Source organism: Lissotriton helveticus, chromosome 7 (genome assembly GCF_964261635.1).
Source record: "Lissotriton helveticus chromosome 7, aLisHel1.1, whole genome shotgun sequence".
Taxonomy (NCBI): domain Eukaryota; kingdom Metazoa; phylum Chordata; class Amphibia; order Caudata; family Salamandridae; genus Lissotriton; species Lissotriton helveticus.
In genome coordinates this window covers 940,557,711-940,581,242 of record NC_136068.1, presented here as the reverse complement: position 1 = coordinate 940,581,242, position 23,532 = coordinate 940,557,711, and the positions used below count along the sequence as shown (strand labels likewise).

Sequence of the window (23,532 nt, the reverse complement as noted above, 5' to 3'; positions counted from 1 at the left end):
AAATGGTGTTGTTTTGTTAATCCGTAAATCTTTTACTCATTCAGTACTACATTCTGACTTTGACCCTGAGGGCAGGTGGTTATTTGTCCAACTTTCTTCTAAAGGTGTACCTTTCTCTTTGCTTAATGTATATGCCCCCACGGGTGGCAATCCTATTTTTTGGAAAGCATTTGCCTCTCGTATCACTGATTGCATAGATGATAATTTCATTTTAGCAGGTGACTGTAACCTACCATTAGACCCCTTTTTGGATAGGCGCTCCAAATCTCCATTTGTCCCTAATAAATCCCATAACCTTTTTACCCACGCCATCTCCCAGCACAAATTAATTGATGCATGGCGACTTTGTCATCCAACCGACGAAGAATTTACGTTCTACTCCCCGGTTCACCACTCCCAATCAAGTATTGATTATATATTTCTTTCCCACCACATCTCCCAATCCCTGACCCAAGCGGAGATTGGTCCCATTGTTTTCTCTGATCACGCCCCTGTCCTGGTCAACATTGATTTTTTACCCAAATCCAGTGGTCCTAAACAATGGCGCTTCAACAATACCCTCCTAACTGATCCCAAATTTACCGCCTCCTTTATTGAATTCACTAATGAATTTTTTGTTATTAATGAAACTCCATCCTTGCCTACTCACACTGTCTGGGACGCTTTCAAAGCAGCTGCCAGAGATTTTATCCTTAGACATGTTGCGGCAAAACGTAAAATTGCTCGTCAACGCACTAATGATCTTCTGTCCCAGATTAAACTCCTAGAGCACTCCTACTATACTTCTCATACTCAGGAGTCTTTGACAGCTCTCATCACTGCAAAAATGAGCTATAATAAACAATCCACTGATGATGCCTCCCTGTACCTCCTGAAATCTACTTCGAAATTTTATGGTGGGAAAAATAAGGCGGGGAAAATTCTTGCCAACTATTTAAAAGTCAAACAAAACAAGTTGAATATTGAATCTGTTTTTGATGTCCATTCAGTATTGCAGCATAAAGATGCTAACATCCTGGAGGTATTTTCTCACTTCTACTCTACACTTTATTCCTCTGGCACTCAACCCTCTGATCACTCTATTTCCACTTTCTTATCCAGCATACATCCTCCTCCCACCTTTCCTGTTGATTTGACCTCCCTTGAGACTCCCCTCACCATTCCCGAACTCCGCACTGCACTCCACTCACTTAAAAAGGATAAGGCTCCCGGCCCAGATGGCTTCACCGTCGAATTTTACCAACACTTTGCAACCCTTCTACTGCCCAAATTATTTCACCTTCTTGATTCCTTCAAGACAAGCGATGCCTCCTTAGGCACTTTTTCGGATGCTTACATCTGCATCATACCGAAGGAGGGCAAGGATCATCAACACTGCAAGAACTACAGACCAATCTCCCTTGTCAACATTGACTATAAAATATACGCTAAATCTTTGGCTATTAGACTTGATCCTTTCCTTCCAGATCTCCTTGGCCCTGAGCAATCAGGTTTTGTTAAGGGTCGTTTTATCTCCGACAATACCAGACTCCTTTTTAATGTCTTATCTAAGTCCCCACGATTCAACGGCTCCTTGGCTGCTATTGCCTTAGACGCCGAGAAGGCATTTGATAGGGTAGAATGGTCATTTCTTTTTTCCGTGTTAAAATGGTTTGGATTTGGCCCCAATTTCATTTCCCTTATATCCCTCCTTTATGCCAACCCTAGAGCTGCGGTTTGTGCCAATGGTCTCATTTCTTCATTTTTCCGTCTCGGTAGAGGCGTCCGTCAAGGCTGTCCTCTCTCCCCATTTCTTTTTAATCTTGCCCTGGAACCTTTCTTATCTAGGATACGTCAAAACCCGAACATTCATGGCTTCCCTTTTGCTCAATCGCAAGTTAAATTGGCTGCCTATGCAGATGACATTTTACTTTTCCTTTCAAATCCATCTGTCTCCATCCCCGCTTTCCTCGCTGAAGTCCGCACATATTCCCATCTCTCTGGTTATAAGCTCAATAGTGATAAGTGCGAAATCCTTCCTCTCACCAAATTCACCTTTAAACCCGATTTTGCTGCATCCACTTTCACTTGGAGTCCAGCTCATATCAAGTATCTTGGTTTGCACATTACTCCCTCTGTCCCGGATACTATCTCGTTATGCCTTACTAAATGCTCTCAAAAATTGTCTGACCTTACTTCTAGATGGCACCCCCTATATCTTTCTTGGTGGGGCCGTCTCGACACTATTAAAATGATGCTGTCCCCAATTGTCCTCTACACCATTTCTAATTTACCGATTTCCATTCCTGCCAAATTTTTCGCTAAAATAAATTCCATACTCGCTGTATTCTTATGGTCTGGTAAGAAACCGCGTATGTCCTTATCGCGTCTCCGCCTCCCCAAATCAGAAGGCGGGGTTAACTTCCCAAATTTTCCTGCCTATCATAAGGCGTTTCTCCTGAAACAAGCAGCCGTTTGGCTTACAGATCCTGCTGACCCCCTTCCTCTGTGGGCTAAACTTGAACGTCTTTCTCTTTCTCCTTTTACCTTTGCTGAATACTTATCCTTTTCTCGCAAGCCCCAATTCCTGTCCAGTCCAATTCATAAATATACCGCGAAACTACTTTTAGCCATTACTCCGGCTCCTCCCTCTTCTATCACAGAACTTCTCGCCACTACGATCTGGTATAATAATAGCATTCTTATCAAATTGAAACCTTTCTACTGGAAAACTTGGTGACAGCATGGTTTAATTTGGGTCTCCCAACTTTTCACTGGATCTGTCTTCACCCCTTTTCCGATTCTTCGTCAACTCTTCTCTCTCCCTGCCTCCTTTGTTCATAAATACACCCTACTCAAAAATGCAGTTATGTCTGCCTATGACTCTCTCTCTAACTCTAATTCGACTGTGACCCCTACTACCCCATCTCTTCTCTACACACTCAACTACGCTCTAACCCATCAGCGTCCTCCATATACCACTCCTTTTACGATCCTCCATCACCTAGGCCTAAATCCAATGTTGAGGAGCAATGGGAATCTGACCTCGCTGTCTCGTGGCCCACATCCCTGTGGGACAAAATATGGACTAAAATTCGCAAATCTTCTAGGGCTGCCTCTCTCACGCAAACCCTTTTTTTCATCTATAATCGCCTTCTGTACACGCCATCTCTCCTCCACAAGCGTTTTCCCCTGACCCTAGATCTTTGCTGGTCTTGCTCTCACCCCAATGCCACACTTTTTCATTTACTTTTCACATGTCCTCCCACGCATGCCTTCTGGACTAAAGTCTGGAATCAAATCAATTCTATTTTCAATACCTCCCTCCCCTTTTCTATCACTGATATTTTCCTTGGTTCGCTTTCCTCTTCTTGGATTGATGTTGACGCAAATGTTCATATTGTTGACTTATTATTGGCTGTTGCATTTCAGCAAATTACTGTTAACTGGAAAGACTCCAAGGGCATTACTTTTAAAGCTTGGTGGTTCAATGTATGTTACAATCACAGACTAGATACTGCATTTGTTTATCCCACTTCCCTGGCTCCGAAAAGGCTTGCATTATGGCTCCCCATTACCCTTTACCTAGATGCATGTGCCAAGCGTTCCTTTCAACTATCCCCAGTTCAACAAGAAGTTTCGAAACCCCCTTGAATAACCTTTTGTTCCTTCTTATTCATTAATGTTTATGTATCTGCATATTTGTGCATTGCCTCTAATGTTATATAGCTTCAATGATTGTAATTTTTAAAGTTTTAGCCTCATTGTTATCTCCCTTTCCTTTCTCTCTTCCCTATCCTCCCTTTCTTCTTTGTCCCTTCCCCCATTTTCTTTCATCACACTTTTTATAATGTTCTCAGTTAATATCCATGCTACTCCTGTTGTTTTCTCTTTGTATACTATGCTGCCATTATTTGGTTATCTTAATAAACTTTTCTTTGAACTAAAAAAAAATAAAAATTAATTTGACACGTTTTTAGGGTGCAGAGCACATGCACTGGGATCTAGCAAGCAGGGTCCCAGTACACAGAGTCCCAAAACCAACAACATCAGTTTATAAAATGGGGATGATCATGCAAACAGTGGCATTGTCTTACAAGTAGTGAGCATGAAAACACCTGCTCTGTCAATGAGTGTTTAAAGCAAAAGAAAACATTTAGTTCTCTGAATGTAACCAGTGGAATGATACAAGCCATCAACTCAAAAGGATCATAAAGAAACTATGCTCCATGAGATGGACAAACAGACAGGAAGTTAAGTCTTTGATTAAGAATAATAGATTGACAAGAAAGCTAAACATTTGTAAGCCATCCATATATGTAGCAGGCAGTTGACCTTCTACTATAATTCTAAAGATAGTTTGAATTACTTAATCTTGATTACGTACAAATAATGTTGCTCTCACACCATAAACCATGGAGTCACTAGGGGACTGAGTGCACTGAAAACTTGTCTTACAAACATAGCAGAAATATATAGATAGTCTATGCTACACTTTCAACTATCTTGTCAAATAAAAACAAAGACTTCTGCCGCCACTCTACATTTGCACTTAGCAGAAAGAAGTCTTTTTATGCTGACTATTGTGAGGGTGCCTGAAGCCACTGGCAGATGAAGGTATGTTAAAAATTAAAAGGTTTGCGGACTTGGCTTGAAACGAATAACAAGCATTGGTATAGCCAATAGGTCTCGTCTTTGGGATCTTATAAGTGGTTAGTGATGCAGCAAATTATCCTAGGTGCTGTGCCGCCATGGATTGAAGCATTGTCAGACTTATCTGCACATATTTTGCATCTGGAAAGGAGAAAGAGTTTGTGTGGAGGGAATTAGGGACTTGGGCTACATAGAGGGGTAAAAGAGGGTGAGAGGCAGGGGTTATAGCCCTAGGCTTTAGCATGGAAATTACCACTAGAAGTTGTTTTTTGCTTTAATGCCCTGAAAGGAAAGGTTAACATTATTGTTGAGACCCAAAACAACAATTATCACTGTGTTTGTCACACTAGCATTGGGGGGTGGAGGGAAGCAAACAGTTCACCTGATTGAAGTGAAATTGCGGTTCTATGCAACACAAGTTGCAGTGTTGCTTCTAACTAGTCCTACGGCTTTACACCTGCACAGAGACGAAGGGGCAAATGTATCAAGCCCATTTCCCATTCGCAAAAGGCCGATTCTCAGAATCGGCCCGTTTGAAAATGGGAAAAGGCCTTTTGGGATGTATCATCCCAAAAGGGTATCGCAAATTAGAGAATCGCATAATTTGCAATTCTCTATTTTGCAATTGCATTTACGGAATCGCAAATTGCGATTCCTTAAATGCGATGTAGAAAGCACCTAATTTGTGCAAAGTTGGCATAAGAAATCTTAAATTACCACCAACTGACTTTTGGTGAAAATTTGCAAATTCTTTGAAAAAAGCATTTTTTGCTTTTTTCAAAGTGTTGTGTGGCACACATACATGCTCTTAGGGCATGTATGTGCACCATATGTGCATACATGCTCATTTCAGGGGTGAATCAGGGTGTACTTATGACACCCTTGCACCCTTGAAATAGCATTCGCAATTTGCGAGTACCTAATGGGTACTCGCAAATTGCGAATGTCTTCCCATTCACCTCTAGCCCATAGGAATGAATGGGAAGCCATTCCTTAATTGAGACTCGCAATTTGCGAGTCACAATTAAGGAATACCAAGGAATCGCAAAATATTAGCAAATTTTTAGTTACATCTCGTTTTGCGATTCTCAAAAAATCGCTATTTGAGAATCGTGAATACAGTATTTGATACATATGCCCCTAAGAAACTACCAAAAAGCAATACTCTGGAATTAAGGCTTGGTCCCCTCAAAACCACAGGGAATCGTTGCATTTAGTTCATTAAAGCTTTTGTTTAAAGCCTGCAAAGACCCACAGGGAACTCCACAGTACACCTTCTGGCGATTATAGCGGAGAGAGAGCAGATCTCCCAAATTCATCCACACTGACCGGCTCACGCCCCAGCGTGGGCTGTAAAAAAAAATCAAAACGCAGCCAAAGAAAATGTAAAGAGCCACATTGAAAGAGTCAAAGCATGACGTGAGGCGTGAAGACAACAACTCGGCCAAACTCACCCATGAGCTAGACTTGGGAAAAGCAGAAGAAAACCTCTCCATTTCTCAACCTTACTAACTGCTGTAAGACGATTTCGGAAGTTGAGAAAGCAACCCCCACTCCACACGCAGACCATCTTCAGAAGTCTCGCTGATACTCTACAGTAAAGACAGCATTTAAAAGAATATGATGTGCAGAGCTAGTAAGTCTACCTCAGGAGTTCGATTAGAGCGGGTCCCCAGCCAACCCTTACCCAGAAAAGAAAACATCTGCAACATAGCCCCATAAAACAACTTACCAGTAAGAGAACACAAGGAAATGCACAAGCGAACCAGAGGGGGGAGGAGGAAAGGCAAGAGGCTGGGGGAAATAAGAACACACACACACGGAGAGCACACATGGGAATCTTCCCCCAGATTCATCTTTGTCCCGTTTTGCGAGTCCTTAATAGCGATTATTAAGGAATCGGGATTCATGTAGAAATCGCAATTTTATTTGCGATTTCTACAGCTTCCTTATTTGCGATTAGCCCATAGGAATGAATGGGGAGTCATTCCTTATTTGCGATTAGCAATTTGCTAATCGCAAATAAGGGTGCGATTTCAAGGGTGCCAGGGGTGTCCAAAGGACACCCTGTAGCACCCCTGAAATGTAAATGTAGACTGATGTTGCGCACACACATGTCCAAAGGACATGTGTGTGTGTAACATCCAACTTAGAAAAATGCACTAAAGTGCATTTTTCTAAGTTTTCGCTATTTACCACAAAGTTACACTTCGCGGTAAATAGCGGCTCCTTATTGCGGTTTCGCAATTTTCAAGGTTCATGAATAGCATTTAAGGAATCTCTAATTGAGATTCCTTAAATGCGATCGCAATTTGAAAAATCGCAATTATTTGCGATTTTTCAAATTGCGAGTTCAGGAACCATTGATGAATCTCAAATGCCATTTTTGCGGTCGCAAACGGCCGAATTTTGCGATTCGCACCGTTTGCGCTCGCAAAAATGCTTGATGAATCTACCTGCTTGTCTCCTGCACTAGGCAAAGCATAGGAACCCCATTCTAGCAGAGGAAGCTGGTGAAAGGGTGTTGTTTATGGCTGCAAGTGTGAATGCACTGAAAGGAAGGGGTTGTATGTATCAGGGGTATTACAGACCACCCTCCACAAATTGTTGTCCTTAGAACAGAGGACTAATGTGAGCACATTAAAGAGGAGCAGTGGGCGATAGGCAGAAACAGGAGCCACGATAGGGGTGGCAGGAGATTACTAAGGGGGTACTAGGGGGAAGGGGTTCTCGGGAAGGTGACCAGGTTATCGCCAGATGTAATGAGGCACAGGAAGCCTCAGCTTCAAAGACAGAGGACTGAGTGTTTTGAGTCTGGGGGGAGGATGCATGGTGAAAGAATAGGAAGGGGCTGGCAGGGGAGGGAGAAGGAGGAGGCTGCAGTGACCAGCATGGTGCCCCTGCACAGACAGTTTTGTTGACGATTACTCACCTGGGTCTGCAGGGACCATGGGGCCGGTGATAGAGGCGCTCAGTCACCGTGGATGTCAGGGGGCCATGGTGCTGTTGGCTGCAGAGGAGGGGGCTGCACTGCTGCTGCCGGCTATCAGCCGCCTCTGTTGCCTGAAGGTTGGGGGTGCACCCCCGCCCGCTCGCTGCTGGGGGGCCCAGGGTCCGCGTGCTCTGGTGATGCCTCCCACGAGGAGGAGGCGGAGAGCCACAAATTCCGTCTGGAGTTTCTAACAGAGAAGCGGGGAAAAAATGGGCATGAAAGCTGACCATTTTAACGTAGGAGGAAGTGGACTCTCACCTTTCTTTTATGAGCACAGCGCATGCTTCACGGCATTCATGGCGTTCAATTAATGCATATTTGATGCACCCAGTTAGGATCAAAAATATTAATTGGGGGGAGGAGTCTTACCTTTAACACCATCCAGGAATGGAACTCCCTTCTGTTACATCTTAGAAAAATTCCCCACCATCTGTAATTTAGGAAACAGTTGAAGACCTGGCTTTTTCAGCAGTAGTAGTACCAAGCACAGTATGTTATTCTGGAAGCACCAAGACACCTGAGGGTATTTGTATGCTGTACAAATTTCATTAACATTAACATTAACATTAACATGAAATGGTTTCATATAACATAAAGCGCAGTGGGCGGGAAACGCACGAGTGTACTGATAAAAAAAAGCACACGAACTAGTGACACACAGTAGATTGATCTGCTCCGTAGCCCCGGTTGAGGGGCACACACAAGATCAAAGCCCCCAGCCAAACAGACACTGAGGGGATTTATGGAGCGGAGGGCAAGCAGTGATGGACTGATTTGAAATTGAAACAAGATGGGGGCTAGCACTGTTTGCTTGCCTCGCATACATTTAGCACATGCTGATGAGTGAAGTGTAAAACACTAATGGAATCAGGCGTGTCTCCTTCTGTTAAAATCTAGATCATGGCATAAACATTATCGGCGCCATCTTGTCAGATCCATGCGTGCGCGTAAGCAGCAGCCATTTTGAATGCCATGATCTCCCTGCCCACGGTCGATAGCCAGCCCCCCCCTCTCGCCCTCTCGCCTCTTAAACATTCCCCGCGCTCGGACAGCTCCCGATCTCTCCTGCCTGGGCCATAACGCACCTCCAGCGCGACCCTGCCTCTGAGCCACATCCCGTGCCGAAACCCCCACACTCTTTCATCTCATCCATAAAACGGGTCCTTTGATAACCTCTTCCTCCTTGCCCGATTGTCCGGCCCGACCCCAGGCCATCACTTAGCCCAACAGATGCGGTTTTATTGTCCCTACAGTAGGACCTCGCCTCACATCAAAGGAGCGGGGATTCATCAATGCCCTCACACCCCTAGATCCGATCGATCTCCCGCATTCCTGTTCCCAGCGGAATATCCAGCTGCGCGATAGCCATCATGCTGAGATTGGGGTGGGGACTCCTACTGTAGATATGTGTGGGAACGGGCCTGAACCGGGGATTCCAAAGATGCCTTTTCCGTACTTCAAAGCATTACCAAGAATGTGTTGCATGTAATAAAGTAAGAAACCAGTGTATAAGAGGCCAGGCCTCAGAGATGTCGAGAGAGCACCTCGAGAAGATACCCTGTTGTCTGATTTGACGTGTTCTGTTCCGTCGGAAATAAACTCCTGTTTCCTGCCTTCCAGTCTCCAGCGCCTGCCTCTTTATTTGGTAATCGTGAGTTGGGTGAGAAGCGGCTAACGCCGGGCAAACCTAGAAAAGGGGTAAAACGACCTGATCTGCCTGAACCCTTTTTCATCAATTGGCGCCCAACGTGGGGCCCATCAGCGACACGTGGATCCAGTGGGAGAGGTCCCGACGACGGAGTGAACGACTGCAACGATCGGGAAGTGCACCTGCCCGATAGACCCTCGTCTGGCAGCCGATCATCCGAACTTCACTGGTTCCGAGCAGACCTCTCTCGAGTGATCTACGGTCCTGACTGGGAACCATCAGGAGTGCCACAGCAATTACGGAGAATAGAGGACGATCGGGCACTGGAAGCGGAAGACGAGAAACCGTCCATACGGTCCGGGTAAGGTCGTGTAACACGACAAACTGGGAAATATTTGATTGTTTGATTGGAAAATACTAGTATTACTCTCCGAATTGTTGGTTCTCTTGGAGATTCTCTGTCTGCAAACTGAGAGGGGTAAAAGTATTCTCTCTTCCTTTGCAGGTAGTGAAGGGTAGGTAACGCAGGCCTTTGCCCCCGTTGTAATCCGTCGTGCCTATCTTTCTCCCCCACTGATTGATTGTTTTGCCCGAACATTGTTTGTTCGAGGATTGTTTTCTCGAGAATTCTCTGTCTACAAACGGGGAAGGATAAAGTATTCTGTCCTCCTTTGCAGATAGTGAAGAATAGGTAACGCAGGCTTTTGCCCCCGTTGTAACCCGTCGTGCCTATTTCTTTCTCGCCACTGATTGTTTGATTGAACGGACATTAATTGTTCGATATTGGTTCTCTCTTTGGGTATTCCCTAAATTGCGAATACTGCAGAATAGAAATATTCTGTCCAGTCTTCACAAAGTAGTGAAGGATAGGTAGTGCAGACTTTTGTCCCCGTTGTAACCCGTCATGCCTATCTTCTCCCCGTTGGTCAGTAGTTGGTTCAGCCCGGACCGCTTATTAGAGGTGGATCATCCGGCTCCTCTGGAGGGCACCCCTAATAAGGATATGTTTTTAAAATATGGACTAGTCGCCGTAGCTTATAGTAAGTTATAGAATAAATATACTAAAAAGGATCAGGAAAGTCAGTGGCCACTGATAGGATCCTTCGATGACACAAAAATAAGCGTGCTGGAAACAGCCCTTTGTAACAATAAAACCACGCCCACTATGCTTGATAGTTTCGGCATGTGGCGCAAAGAAGCAGAGCAACAAAAGAAAAGAGAAGAAGCGAGAATAGGAAAAGAGTTACGAAAGGCAGCCCACCTGGCCGCTAAGAAACTAAAAGAAGAGATAAAAGAAAGGGAGGAAGCCAGACAAAAACAGGAATCTGAGTTGACAGGCCAGTGTCCTGTTAGGACCCCCTCTACGCTCTACCCTGAACTGACCTCCAAACAACGGGCGAACGATGAGCTGCTGCTAGGTCCTCCGATCATCTATATGCCCCCTCCATATGCCCCCTCCCAACCCCTAGTACAGCACTTGCCAGCTCCGAGTGCAAATGAGAATAACCTTGAAGCTAGTGCCCCAGCCCTCACGGCCTCCGCTCCGGCCGCATTAGTGACGACATCAGATGAACCCGAGACTAGCAAGCAACCACCGAGTAGACTGAATAGATTTAGCAAAGATGAGCGGGAGGGAATTGACAAGATAGCAAAGGCACTGGTAGAACGGAAGGAGAACGAAGAATACACGATGGATATGCACAATTCGCATGCCGGTAGCCACAGACGGCATTTCATTTTACGGTTTAGTTACCACACCCTGAACGCATATGAGGATAGGTATCAGAATCGGGGTCCTGCTAAACTGACAGCGTTATATAGAAAAGTCGATATTGGAGACGAGGCCGAGCGTGACGCGGCGGACCTCTTCATGCAAACGCTTGAGGTTTTCCGCCACCTCACGGAACAGAAACCAGAAGTTAAGATTACAGTTCCCGAGACGACTGGGTCCTCATCACAAGTAGGCAACACTATGATGCCTATCAGAGAAGCCGCCCCCTACTGGGTTCCCCCACGAGGTCAGGGAACGAACGACGATATCAACCATGCAGATGCAAAAGGGAGGGTTGTGTACAACTGGGTTTATCAACCATGGGATCGGCAAGATATTTTAACTTTTAGGCAAACCCTGCCCGATTTAAGAAAGAACCCGACAGCATTTTATACCGAACTAGGTACAGCCTTGGGCTCAACCATAATGACTCTAGCGGACATTGATTTGTTTTTCGGGTTATGTCTGCCGGCTGATGTGTGGAAGCAAATCCGAAAAGCCGACCACACAGATCTGTTCGGACATACCTGGAATCAACTCAGTGAACTAGATAGGCAGCGAGAGCCCGGAAAGAAACCTGTAAAAGACATACTGGAACTCCCGGACAAAATAGTTCAGAAGCTAAAGACATTGATCCCAGAGAAGAAGGTAGACTGGTCGGTAGTCACAGCTTGCTGTCAGAAACCCCAGGAAGACGTATCAGAATACTTCTCCCGATTTGAGACGGTGTTCTCCGACTACAGTGGCCAAGACATGACCACCGCAACCGGACAACACCTATTCGTGCAAAAGTACGTAAAAGGGCTATCGCAAGAGGTCTCCCAAAAGTTACAGACGAGCGAGAGTAGTTGGGGGGCCTCCAAACCTGCAGCTATCCTTCAGATGGCTCAGTATTACGAACACCAAAAGAACGAGAACGAGAGGGCGACTGAGAAAAAGAAAAAGGACTTGAAAGAACGAGTGATGATTGCTCAATTGCAGGGAGTGACGACAGGAAGGGAACGGTATAGAGGAAACTACCAACCAAACGCCCCTAGAAATTCACCCCCTAGAGACCGCACACCCACACCCGGCGCTCCACGAACAGACCTCGATGAGAACCAGTGTGCGTTTTGCAAAGGATTTGGCCATTGGAAGTCTCAATGCCCGGTCCTCCTGGAAATGATTAAAAATAAAGAGACAAGGGACATGGCAAATGGCCCCAGGACTAGAGGGCAGGGACGAGGGCACACCCACGACACCAACAATGACAGACCTGGCAGACCGAACACATTTGACCGCCCCCGACAGAATCAGTGCCAACAGTCTGACTGCGACAACGCCCACAACTTTGCATAGGACTGCCAAGGGCAAGGAAGGGATCCAGTCGAGCTCTATGTTGACCAGCAAGGTCCTTACGTCACCGCTAAGGTCCTAGGTACGAAGTCTCCATTTCTGGTAGACACTGGCGCGACACGTAGTGCGTTATCTAAACGACTGATTCCAAGGCCACCCTTGTCTGGCTCACACATAACATCAATAGGCTTTGATGGAACGCCCTCCACTAACCCTTTATCCGCACCGGTTTCCTTCGACTTGGACAGTAACCCCACTGACACGACGTTTCTGCTTTCCTCCAACACCCCCGATGCCATTATGGGACTTGACTTACTGAAGCATTTCCGAGCTACTATCAGGTGTTCACAGGACGGGGTTCGAGTCATTCTGTACGATAACCCGACTCTGCTCAGACATCATCATGCACGACACATGCTCTCCATCTCTGACACTGACGCATCCTTACTTGACTCTCTACCTCTGTATCTATGGGCTAAAACTGACGCTGATGTAGGACGAATGATGATCGACCCCGTGCGCATAACTGTCCGCCAAGATGCGATACTCCCAAAACTCCCACAATATCGGATATCGCCCGAAGGTGAGAAGGCATTGGTGATGATAATCCAGTCCCTGGTAGAGGCAGGAGTGGTAGAGGAAGTAGTCAGCAATATTTGCAACAGCCCTATCCTACCCATTGTGAAGAAGCAGGGCGAAGGAGATGAGAGAGCGTACCGCTTCATCATCGACCTTCGAGAGGTCAACAAGGTAGTTGTACCTCAGTACCCTGTAGTCTCAGATATCGCCACCATTCTGACCCTGATTCCTTCCACAGCCACCACCTTCACTGTAATAGACCTCAAAAACGCTTTCTTCTCCATCCCCATCCACCCGGACAGCCGCTACCTTTTCGGCTTCACGTTAACATCCCGCTCATATAGATTTTGTAGAGCTCCCCAAGGTTACACAGAAAGCCCCAGCATCTATAGCCAGGCCCTCAAGAGGCAGCTGGACGCCGTTCAGCTACCGGAGGGAGTGGTGTTGGTACAGTACGTCGATGACATCCTTTTGGCGGCCGACACCACTCCACTTGCGGTCGCAGCCACCATCCAACTCTTGCACTTCCTTGCGGAAAATGGCCACAAGGTCTCCAAGAAGAAGTTGCAATTCTGCCAACCCCAGGTCACCTACCTAGGCCACCTCTTGTCCAAAGACGGGAGAAAACTTACACCCGATCGAATACAGGCTATTCTAGACACCCCTGTCCCAAAGACCCAGAAACAAGTCCGCTCCCTGGTAGGCCTCACCTCCTTCTGCCGGCAGTGGTTGCCAAATTTCAGCCTTATTGTAAACCCACTACTTTTCCTACTAGCCAAAGATGTCCCCTCCCCACTCCCTTGGTCCCCCGAATGCCAATCGTCCTTCAAAGAACTTTGAGATGCCCTTTGTTCTGCACCGGTCCTAGGAACCCCCGATTACACAAAGCCCTTCTCTCTCTACACTCACCAAAGGGAGGGGTGCGCTTTGTCTGTCCTGACTCAAACCATTGGCCCCAAGCAACGACCATGTGCCTATTTCTCTGCCACCCTTGACCCCGTAGCGAGAGCCTTGCCTGCCTGCCTCCGAGCCGTAGCTGCCGCTGCTGTCTCTATCCGACAAAGCGAGGGGATCGTACTCTCGAATTCCCTCACGGTATTAGTGCCCCATGCTGTTGACACCCTCCTAAACCAGACTAAGACGCAACACCTGACCAACGCACGACTGACCGGGTACGAACTAACCCTGCTTGCACCCCACATTACGCTGAAAAGATGCACCACACTGAACCCAGCCACCTTGTTGCCCCTGCCCGAAAACGACCCGAACGTCCCTCCTGTACATGACTGTGTGACCCTCACAGACGAACAGACTAGGAGTAGAGTTGACCTCCGGGACACCGCCTTCACAGACCCTGACGGAGAGCTATGGGTAGACGGTTCTTGCATAAAACTCCCCGACGGCACCACCTCAGCTGCCTATGCAGTTACCACAGCCCAAACCGTAGTTGAAACTGCCCGCATCGCGCAGCGATCCGCACAGGCGGCAGAACTGATTGCCCTCACACGAGCATGTATTATAGCGACAGGGACTACTGCAAACATTTACACGGACAGCCAGTACGCCTTCGGAGTGGTTCACCATTTTGGACTCTTATGGAGGGAAAGGGGATTCTTGACGTCCCACGGCACGCCCATCCTCCACGGAGACTGAGTCTCCGCCTTGATTGAAGCAGTTCTCCTTCCCAAACGATTAGCGGTAATCAAATGTCAGGCACACAAGAAGGTGACAGACTTAGTCGGACAGGGAAACGCGCTGGCCGACATCACTGCCCGAACCACAGCTGAGAATAGGACAACGACACACATGTATGTGACCAGGTCGCAAGCAGAAAGATGGACTGACGCAAGGGAAACGATCAGGGACATCCAGATGGCCAGCTCACCACACAAATTGACTGAATGGGCACGGGTGGGATTGAAAGATGATGAAGGCTGCTGGCGGACAAAGGACACTAACAAATGGTTGCTACCCAACTCATACCTGATCCCCATACTGACTATGGCTCACTCCCCTGCGCACATAGGATCTGCCCCCATGATCGAATTCATCTCCAAGGTCTGGCACAACGACAAAATCCCCGACTCAGCCAGACGCCTGGTCCAGCAATGCCTTATCTGTTTGCAACACAACCCTGGGAAAGGAACTGTGGTACCCCGGGGAGGGTTTGGGGTCCCCGACCATCCCTTTGAGATCCTCCAGATGGACTACATCCAACTAGAAAGATGCCAAAACCTGAAGTATGCATTAGTCATTGTGTGTGCCTTCAGCAAATGGGTAGAAGCCTATCCAACCAGTGATAACACTGCCATGACGACTGCCAAAGTACTACTGAAAGAATTTTTCCCTCGCTACGGCCTTTGTCGAATTCTATGGAGCGACAACGGCCCCCACTTCATAGCTGAAGTTATCCAACTGATCTTGAAAGGGCTGGGGGTAAAACAGAGGTTCCACGCCGTCTTTCACCCCCAATCTGCTGGCTTAGTTGAGCGACACAACGCCACACTGAAACTAAAACTGTCAAAGATAGTGGCCACCACAGGACTTAAATGGCCAGATGCCCTCCCACTGGCATTGCTATCGATGCGCTCCACTCCCACTAAGCACCATTTGACCCCCTACGAAGTTGTATTTGGGCGACCCATGAATCTCTGGACTGCCCCTAAACCGACTTCCATTCACGACGTCCCAGACGTCCTACTGTCCGATTACTTGTGCAAATTGACTAAAACATTGTCTGTCATTCATCAGCAGGTGCAGCAGGCCATCCCCGATGCTTCCAGGGGTCCGGGTCACGATATCCAACCGGGAGATTATGTGCTGATCCGGAATTTCCAACGGACGAAGAGTCTGGAACCCCGGTGGACGGGCCCCTGGCAAGTACTGATCACCACCCGAACGGCTCTTCGAGTGGAGGGGAAGCGACACTGGCTGCATGCACACCACTGTAAGAAGGTCTCCTCGACCCTGACCACGACAGAAAACGTCAGCACCCAAGAAGAACTGCTGGACAAAGACCGGCCATCATTGAACTGTTATCCTGATACCGAGGCACTCTTCTCTGACCCCACTGTGCCATCCAGGGAAGGGTATTTCCTGCGTCGAAAGGAGGGAGCTTCGGCTAAGTAGAACCACAGACTAAGTTGAATCTCAGAACGGTAGCCTAAACACAACCAAGGGTTACCCGAAGAGAGGCTAAACGAAGTCAGCGGTTCTGCCCACTACCGAGCACCTTGAAGATGATGGAAGCTCCAGATAAGAAGATGATGGAAGAGCCAGATAGGAAGACGACGGAAGCAACATGAAATACCCGTTATCGAAACCCAAAGACTGACAGTATACACAAATCGAAGACAATTGCTCTTTTCATTGTCCTCCTCTTTTGCCTCCTCCTCATGACTTACTTCTGGATCATGGAAGAGAGCGCACCCGCTCATCAGATATTGCTGACCACTGCACAGCCAACCACTATGAAAGAACATCACCTGATCTCCCTTTCGCCTCAGCTCCGAGAAAGGCGTAAGGAGTTCTGGAACAATTCCTTCGTGCAACTGTTGCACCAACACAACCTTGCCGCCAACGCCACAAACTGCTGGATCTGCGGGTTGCTCCCGCATGCCACTGGACACTCCATCCCTTTCATCCCTTCCCCTTTCTCAGTTCACGGTTCGTGCCTTGCCTGGTTGACCCTCTTGCAAGAGAGCTACAAGGACAACGCCACTTCTGGTCAAACAGTGTCACACTTCTACCACGGGTTCTGGCTGAACAAAACCGGAAGGACGTCTGCTCCCTTTTGTCCTTTGACCTCTGGCTCCTCCTTCCAGATGGACATCCCTGCCAAGGAGCGAGTCGAAATGCAGGTGTTCCATAATCCAGCCAGACCCACCTTCTCCTACTTACGGAAACGAACTGCTGCCACTCTGACGGTGGCTCTGTCTGTTATCAATGTCACGGGCCTCGTGTGCCTCGAAGGCTTGGGAACACAGCCGGTGGGTCACAGTTCCTGCCACATCACCAGAACATTGGACTCCATCGATCCCCCCTCCTTTGTTGCTTCTCCGAATATGTACTTAGTTTGTGGCACCAAAGCTTACACTTGCCTTCCAAAAAGTTGGGGGGGTACCTGCTACGTCGCCTTCATTCTCCCTCCAACGTACGTGGCCCCAGCCAACCATCACCGGCAGAAGCGCGCAAGAGACATTGAACAAGCCGACTCCTCTGGAGCACAGTTCCTGGATGCAGTGAAGGGACTTGTTCCTCTGTGGGGCCCAATGGCAAACAGCCGCGCCATCCGACACCTGACCCAGGCAGTAGAAACGACCATGAACATCACGGCTGGCATCCTCACTAACAATACGGCCGAGCTTCAGGCAGTCCGCCTGGTGGCTCTTCAGAACCGCCTTGTTCTAGATGTAGTTCTAGCTGACCGAGGAGGAGCATGCCGCATCATTGGATCCAGCCGTTGCACCTACGTGCCAGATAACTCGCCCTCAGTCTACAAAGCAATCGAACACCTCCACAGACTTTCCTCAGAGGTTCACCAGGAACAGGAAGGATGGTCGCTTGGAAGCTGGTTTTGGGGCACTTTGAAGGACTGGGGATGGAGGTTATTCACATTTATATTGATACCGGTCGTGATACTATGTGGGTGTTGCCTAGGTATTCAATGTTTGCCACCTCTGTGTTCGCTCATTGTTAACTGCATGTGCCCTAAGACTTCGGACTTCAAAACTGAACACATGAAGGCATTGTATGACCTCGAAATAAGAAATATAATGGGGATTGACGTAAATTAACAAGCTGGCTAGATATGTTGAAAAGGGAGGACTGTTAAAATCTAGATCGTGGCGTAAACATTATCGGCGCCATCTTGTCAGATCCATGCGTGCGCGTAAGCAGCAGCCATTTTGAATGCCATGATCTCCCTGCCCACGGTCGATAGCCAGCCCCCCCCCCTCTCGCCCTCTCGCCTCTTAAACATTCCCCGCGCTCGGACAGCTCCCGATCTCTCCTGCCTGGGACATAACGCACCTCCAGCGCGACCCTGCCTCCGAGCCACATCCCGTGCCGAAACCCCCACACTCTTTCATCTCATCCATAAAACGGGTCCTTTGATAACCTCTTCCGGCTTGCCCGATTGTCCGGCCCCCCAGGCCATCACTTAGCCCAACAGATGCGGTTTTATTGTCCCTACAGTAGGACCTCGCCTCACATCAAAGGAGCGGGGATTCATCAATGCCCTCACACCCCTAGATCCGATCGATCTCCCGCATTCCTGTTCCCAGCGGAATATCCAGCTGCGCGATAGCCATCATGCTGAGATTGGGGTGGGGACTCCTACTGTAGATATGTGTGGGAACGGGCCTGAACCGGGGATTCCAAAGACGCCTTTTCCGTACTTCAAAGCATTACCAAAAATGTGTTGCATGTAATAAAGTAAGAAACCAGTGTATAAGAGGCCAGGCCTCAGAGATGTCGAGAGAGCACCTCGAGAAGATACCCTGTTGTCTGATTTGACGTGTTCTGTTCCGTCGGAAATAAACTCCTGTTTCCTGCCTTCCAGTCTCCAGCGCCTGCCTCTTTATTTGGTAATCGTGAGTTGGGTGAGAAGCGGCTAACGCCGGGCAAACCTAGAAAAGGGGTAAAACGACCTGATCTGCCTGAACCCTTTTTCATCACTTCTGTCTCAACCGGCTCCTGGAAGAGGCACAAAGTAGCCGGGGGTGGTGAAGAAAGGGGTAGGGGAGGAGGCTTTCACAAGCGTGGCTGCGCGAAGCAGACCAAAAGCAACATTTGAAATGTGGCACTGAACAGTTGGCACACTGCGCGCCTCTGCTCGTAACCGCATGGTCTAGGCCGTAGCCGTCAACATTCTAAGAAGAGGTGGGACAAAAAGCAGCCTTTGGCCAATTGCGTGCTATTAGTTTTGAAAGCCACACGCAAAGGCCAATGAAATGTCACTACTTCGGGCACGAGCTTGCTTGAAGTCCAGAGTGATTCCAAGATACTGATTCCTAAAACAGCGCGTCCGCGCTACGCTAGGCTCGAACTAAAAAGTATTACACTGCTGCATGGAGCCCCGCCTCATGGGGCATTAACAGTATGAAAGTATGTCTTCTCTTCTGGGCAAACCCGAAATTTAGGCCAGCAAAAACTCATCTTGCTGACAGGAGTTTGGGACACAAATGTATCCACAAATATTTCAGATTGCCCTAATTTCGTATGTTAGACTTGCAAATATGTAAGTGAAAGCTTTCCTGAAAGATTGTTTGGTGAGGTACCGAACTCTTTCATCACTGAGCTGTCAAAGACATTTGTCTTACAATGAAGAAATTGACTCACGTGTAGATGGTTGTGCATTGTGAGATACTATTCTGATCTTGTCACTGTTTAGCCAAAATACTGGCTTACACACTTGAAGACTGGCTTAGTTGTGTTCTGGCTTTGTCTCGTTGCATCAAAATGGGTGGCACACTCTGGCACCTGGAGATGTTTTGCGGTGAGAATATCCTAGTAGTATTGGTGCACTGTGGCATAATCATGGCTTTGCAGTACAACCGCTCACCTTGGTGTGGCTTTGGATCAAAGTAAATTCATCTAATGTACACTTCGTCACACAAACCTATGACTGAAGTGCAAGCACCCCTTCCATATGTCTGTGCACTTACTTACTCCACTGCCAGAGGCATGGAATGCAGTGAAGTGCTGCCTTAACACACCATTGGCTCACCTCTGGCCATGCATGGAGCCCAAATAGTACAAGCTTAGCGCCCAAAAAGTACTAGCATGACGCCCAAAGTGCACAAGTATAGCGCCATTGTCCGTAACGTATAAGGCAGAGCAGGAAGTTGGGTAAGAAAGAATAAATGACCTCAGCTGCAGTCCTACCAACCTGATCTAATTGAGAGACCCGCCGTGGGAGGAAGAAAACGCCCTTTATTTTATCTCTTTAATCAAATAGAGAGGTGAAAAATGAAGCCTGCGTGAGCCATAGAGAATCACGCTGCAGCAAATCACATTTGAAGAGCAAATTGAGTTACGCGTAGCAAAGTTTCTTCTTTTTGTAAGAAAAGTAACAAAAAATGACTGTTATGCTGCAGCTATCTAATGAGGAAAGATCTCCGGCTTTAGAGCTCCAGTTTCTCGTCTTACCTTGTCAAAGGGGAATTATATCTGATGTATTGGCAGCTGCTAAAGCACCCACATGCAATGGGTGGGGTTTATTCCTGGAACAGCTTTTGCAAGCCATGCTGGGAAGAGATGAGGTGATGTGACTCCTCTCTCACTGCACGGTGAGCGATGGTCTTTAATGTCACCGAGGGGTTCGGATATTCAACATGGGGCCGAAAGCGGGGGGTGGGTTGTAAAGGGCGCTACGAGTCTGAGAAGACATTTTTAAACAGCTGTTTTAAAAGTATGTTTATATTGCCAAAAAAGGGAGGCTTTGACGGCGCTCATTTTAAACAAGCCATTCCAAACAGCATTCGTCATCCGGCGCAATGAGACTCAAGGAAGGGAACTGACTGTACTGTGATAATTTAATGCAAAATGACATGTTTAGAGATGGAGGTAATGCAACTGATGCACACACTTTAGAGACTTCCCATTGGTTTAAATTCATAAGTTTGGAGAGTTGTAGTATGAAATTCTATGGCAGGACCGGAGGCTTCTGATTATGCTTTCTCATTTCTTTACTGCACAAACAGCAGCCAATGAAAATGAAACTACAAATGTAAAAAACAACATTTCCCATGAGGCTTTGAACCCGCTAGCTGGGTTACAGTCTGCGTTTGGGGCCCACCTTGTAGGCCGTTGAATGCCAGGTGTGCCTACCTGGGCAATTGCGGCGATTCCGAGCACCGAGAACTCCGTTGAGAATCTGCCCCATGGGGCCAAGATCAAGGACCCCAGAATCGCACCCTCAGGCCGTTACCCGCCTTCTCGTGGTGCAGGAGCCACCCATACTGTGGACAACAACAGGTTCCGAGCCTGCCTCTTCCAGCCAGGATGCCAGTTGGTGCGGGTCACTCACCCACAAGCCTCGAATCATGCAGGCTCCTCCTGTGCTTCTGGAGCTTGGAGGGAACTCCCGTTGGTGCACCCTGGCAATGGAAGCAAGGCAGCTTCTTCCTGTCTGGAGTGCGCCCTCACTGCACCCAGGCGCGGTGTCCTGCTGGGTGGGGCTGCGGCGGGCCAGGCCTCCCTCTACCCGCTGTTCTGGCCGGTTGCTAGGCTACACCCAGCGCCCCAGCAGCATGAGGCTTGGTCCACACGGAAACCTCGCGGCACCTCTGAAGTGCTTTTACAGGCCCATATCAGGGAGCAGAGCAAACAACCTCTCCTCCCACCGGCCAAAGTGAAGTGCCCAACAGGTTTTGCTCCACAGTAAGGTAATAGGAAAAGTAACGGGCACAGCCCTCACCACGCACTATTACCAATCAGCCCAGGCAAGCCACCAAGCCCTGGTGGATCTTTTAGAAGGCAGGGACCAGACAGTTCAGCACACCAGGGCTCTTCAGCGGGGCAGCAACTTCTAGTCCACGAGTAGGGAGCCCCAGATGGCAGTTCCTCCTGGGGACCAGCAGCTTCAGGCATTTTAGAATTCACAACAGTTCCACTGACATGGGTCACAGCCCCAATATTTATACTGCCAAGTGTCTTTATTCTTCCCCCTGGCACAGGGCTCTGTGCCCAGTCCAAAACAGTTCTGGAGGGCACTTGTCAAGTGCATACCACTCCCCATTGTTAGTGTAGGCCCTGTCCCCAGACACGCCACAGGGGGGCGGAGCCAACATTGTGGTATGCAGGCACAGCCCTATTAAGTTTCAGGTGCTACTCCTCCCACTACTCCAAATGCAGATCAGACCTATTCATCCTAGCGCTGACTCACCCAGACCCTCTGGAGCCACTGCACCTCCCCAGCCCCTCCAAGGCCAGACAGTCCATACACAACAGGCTGCACAAAGACACATAGCACACAGAAATGACCACTTCTAAAAGTGGCATTTCCAAAACAGAGATAATAAATCTGTGAACTACTCCAAACATACCAAACTTGATCACGCTACTCCTCTCATGTCAGGAATTACCACTGAAACACATATCAGGGAATCCCCAAGGCATTCCTATGAGAGGGCAGCCTCACATTAGTGAGAAACTGTATAGCCTGTTTGTCACTACCAGGACATGCCACACAGTTAAAGCACATTTCCTACCTTTAACCTACACTGCACCCTGCTCATGGGGCTAGCTAGGGCCTAACTTAGGGGTTACTGATATGTGGTAAGAGGGGTGTCACAGATGTGGCAACCACTTTATGTGCCACGTCACAGCGGCAGTAAACTGTGCGCACAGGGCCTGCAATGGCAGAGGCCTCGGACTCGTTTGAAAGGTTACTTTGGTGGGTGGCGCAAGCAACACTGCAAGCCCACCAGTAGAATTTAATTTAATGGCACTAGGTATATGAGATACCACTTTACAAGGGACTGATAGGTAAATTAAATACTATAACGTCCCTGAAACCTGTGGGTTTTTTTCAATACATTTCCAAGGTATTGTAAATGATAATCCCTAACTATAATGTCCCTGAAACCTGTGTTTTTTTCAGTGAATATATATATATCACTGCAGGAGCCAGCCCTGGGGATATGCGGTCCCCAGGGCCATCACTGGCTCCGGGAGGGGAGCCGCGAGGCCCCCTCACAACATGAGTGAAGCCCTGGGGAGATGGTGGTCCCCAGAGCTGCGGGGACCCCGGCGGACCCCCGCTATTACTATTTAAGAAATGCTCCCGGGACCTAGACCACCCGGGGGCCTCATTAAAATAAAACAAGGGGAACCCGCACTTCATTGTTTTTAAACTTTTTCGGTGGAATTCGCGACCCCAGCGCATATTGCACCAAAATTAAAAATAAAAAAATCTGTGGGGCTCTCAGGGTCCTTCTGGGACCCCCTTAGCAGGCCAAGGGGGTCAGGGTGTTTCTACCCTGCCCCCTTCTCTTATTTTATATCTTTGTTTCTCTGTTTTCTGGTGACTCACTTCTACTGAGTCACAAGATGGCTTCCAACACTTCCTGGTTTGGAGTGTTGCAGCCAATCACAGTGAAGCTCATGCTCGGTGGTTAGGCTTCACCCAGATATTGAAACTTTATTTTTTTAATTTCTCAGCAACTACTGAACGGATTTAAACTATTTAAAAAAAGGTCGCTTTCTGATCCAAGCACTACCTTTTTGCCAAATTTGGGATAATTCCGTTCAGTAGTTTCGGCTGTAGCCTTGCCCAAAGTTTCCTATGAGAAATATATTTTTTGACTCTTATTTTTTGAATTTCTCAAAAAATTACTGAACAGATTTACATCTGTTGGAAATGGGATCCCCGGCTGGCCAGGGCTTTCGCCAAAGTCAGTCAGAGACCACCACTCCCAAGTCAGGGCAAGGGAGTTACACGCCAAGATAACCCCTACTCACCCTCTAGGTAACGTGGCGCGAGCAGCAAGGCTAAACTTGGAGGCGATGTAAGTTAAGTATTTGCGCACGCACCCCAGCAACAACAACCAAAGGCCCACCACAAAGGAA

General features: G+C 47.9%; 1 long non-coding RNA gene across 1 annotated transcript in view; it reads left to right on the top strand.

Annotated features, from left to right (window-relative positions):
- LOC144767147 (uncharacterized) overlaps nucleotides 1–23,532 on the top strand; it is a 277,694-nt gene that overhangs the window by 121,578 nt on the left and 132,584 nt on the right. The window lies entirely within an intron of this gene.